At 42.5% G+C, this 2,985-nt stretch overlaps 1 long non-coding RNA gene across 1 annotated transcript; it reads right to left on the bottom strand.

The window, feature by feature from the left end:
• Positions 1 to 277: 277 nt before the first annotated feature.
• LOC139026491 (uncharacterized) lies at positions 278 to 1,524 on the bottom strand. Its single transcript, XR_011478298.1, has 3 exons — positions 1,378 to 1,524; positions 1,235 to 1,280; positions 278 to 862 (listed from the first exon to the last, which is right to left on the bottom strand). It is a non-coding gene; the product is annotated as an uncharacterized lncRNA (long non-coding RNA).
• Positions 1,525 to 2,985: the final 1,461 nt, after the last annotated feature.

Raw genomic sequence — 2,985 nt, 5'->3', positions numbered from 1 at the left:
GGGGGCATTAAAAAAAAAAAAACATTATTACCATAGTTGAAGACAGACATCTGGTGATGTCTCCCTGATGTCTCCCTGGCATCCTATTTACCTAAAGTGCACTACATTTGACCAAGGCCCGGCCATCGTAGTACACTACATAGAGAATATAGGTGCCACTCGGACACAGACAAAACTCTGGGGGGGAAAATCTCCAAGTCTCTGACCATGAACCAATAGGTCTGCATTCAGCAGATAGAGATATGACTATAGAATGGTTCCTTATTCCACAGGTCAGATCTCTCTCCCCTCCCCCAAAAAGCCTAAACAAGCATTAGAAACTATCAGTAAACTAGTCATCGTTTAACACCATAAAAACTGATTGTCAGAAAAAGAGTCTTCTGAATGTAACATCCCCAGAAAAATAGTTAGAAAAGAGGACAAGGTCCCCAGCCAGTCTCTGTCTGCCCATGGCAGGCGGTGCCGTCTCAGAAWTCACTTCCTGATGATGATCAGTAGCACTTCTTGTCTCGCAGGAAGTAGACACCATCTTCATGGGGGATACAAAAATAGAGACTTCTAATGTTCGTATAAAAGTAAACCATCGAATAATCATACAAGTTTTGTCATAGTAACCATCACAACCGTTTAAGCCCAGGACTACGTGTTTGCGAGTCACGTGGTTGTGATAAGGCACTTGTGTTTCTGTATGTATCCTTCCACCAGAGAGATACGTAGGAGGAAGGAAGTAGTCCCTTCTGTCACAGTTTAAAGGATACTCCCCATGAAGGGGGAGTGAATGAGTGTACACACGGGGGAGAAGTGTAGGTAATACGACACAGAGTACACTTCAGATGGGCTGCAGGTCGGTCAACTTCACTCCCTGTGGACACACAATATTTGAATTTAGCAAAAGTGTTGACTGACGTCGATGCAACACATATAAGCAAAATTTGTGAAGATTATAAAAATGACCCAGCCACCATCGACACAGTTCAACCTTCCCAAAACCCTCCACTCCAAACCAACAGTGATTTAATTGGTAACATCTTTATATACACATATATATTTCACAAGCGAGGTTAGATTTGTCCCCTYCAAACCCAACAGTGATTAAAAAAACATTCTATATCAGAATTAAGACCAATGAATTAATTGCCAATTAGCACCATTTGTGACCAATTAAATCCAGGTGAGTAGCTGGGTGTTAGTGGGTTAGACACACAGACCAATTAGGTGRCGTTGCTCTACTCACACAGACAGGTAGAGTACTGTAGGTATCAATGCAATAAAATACTAGGCTGTTCCAGAGAGGAGAGAACGGAGGGACCGAGTTAGATAATAGTTGGTGTGATAGATAAATAGATATATGTCTSTGTGTGTGTGTGTTTTGTCTACCTTTTGTCTGCTGTTCATCCAGCTCTTGATGGTGGGGACCAGTATTGAACCCAGTAGGATCTGAGCAGGGTGATAGATGAGGAGAGGGACGGAGATCAGAGAGAGATGCTCATACCCCTCAAACACGATCTTTAACATGGGTATACCTGGAGAGAGGGAGGAGAGAGGGAGAGAGGGAGGAGAGAGGGAGAGAGGGAGGAGAGAGGGAGGGAGAAAGAGAGGGAGAAAGAGAGGGAGGGAGAAAGAGAGAGAGAGAGAGAGAGGGAGGGAGAAAGAGAGAGAGAGAGAGAGAGAGAGAGAGAGAGGGAAAGAGAGAGAGAGAGGGAGAAGAGGTAAAGAAAGAAAATAGATATTACCATTTGAGAAACACAAGCTTAGCTTGATCCATTTCTGTATAATTTTCATGGTATTACTGGATGTGATCAAATTCATGGTATTTGTTATAGACATAGTGGATGCATTGAGTCTTTGCAGGTTAGTGTTGGTCAACTGACATATTTATGTTAGCAAGAGATCCGAGTTCCTGGTTGTAGCTGTGTCCAGAACCCAGAATACACATTTAGTTGTTGCTATGATTTACAACCCCTTTCTCTCATCAAGGGATTTTACATGACAATTTCTATTCTGATTTAGCCTCCATTTGTCTCCTGTTTCGTGACCCGGAGTTGTGAGCTTTAAGAACATTCCTCATCCTTAATTCCCGAGCAGATAAACACATCCCATTTTAACAACTCAGAGTGAAAGATATCTCTAAACCTTGGTTTTCTTCCTGACCCCATTCAGAGGAGAAAAATCCAGCCTGGGGGAATCTTTCAGACATGAGAAACAGATGTACCATCTCGACTGAGAAAGCTATATCAAGATACTTTTCTAAGCTCCATCTCTGACTCCTCTCTGGTGGTCCTTCTATAAAAAAAATGGATAACAGTAAAATGCACTAAAAGCGTACAAATTCCTCTTCTTCTTCTTAAGAAAGTCTGACTCAGGCATCATAACTGAGAAGAATGGGATAAGTGGTGCTTTAAAAAAAAAAAAACATTTTATCATCTCTGCAGACTTTTTATTTGAGAGAAGAAGAAAAACTGGTGGTTTAAATTGACTGCTCTTCCCTCTGCCAGCCTTGACGGTTAACACGGCAACTGATTACTGAATCAATTTACTATCCGTGATGTGCTAGATGCCTTGCTTAAGATGGATGTAATAATAACACAAATCCACTAGGGTTGATATGCTGCAGCTCTCTGCCCCCCTGATTACTGAATCAAATCCACTAGGGTTGATATGCTGCAGCTCTCTGCCCCCCTGATTACTGAATCATTAACACATATTTGTAACCTAGTATTTATACCTGGTACTATCCCCAAGGTTTGSAAGGCGGCCCACGTACTCCCCTTAACTTGATAATTATACCTGGTACTATCCCCAAGGTTTGGAAGGTGGCTCATGTACTCCCCCTAACGACTATATCTAGTACTATCCCCAAGGTTTGGAAGGTGGCCCATGTACTCCCCCTAACGATTATATCTAGTACTATCCCTGAGGTTTGGAAGGTGGCCCATGTACTCCCCCTAACGACTATATCTAGTACTATCCCATCGTCGTGGTCCT

The sequence above is a fragment of the Salvelinus sp. IW2-2015 genome, unplaced genomic scaffold, assembly GCF_002910315.2.
Source record: "Salvelinus sp. IW2-2015 unplaced genomic scaffold, ASM291031v2 Un_scaffold4921, whole genome shotgun sequence".
Taxonomy (NCBI): domain Eukaryota; kingdom Metazoa; phylum Chordata; class Actinopteri; order Salmoniformes; family Salmonidae; genus Salvelinus; species Salvelinus sp. IW2-2015.
Note: the sequence above shows the minus strand (reverse complement) of the source record. Positions and strands in the feature narration are given on the sequence as shown.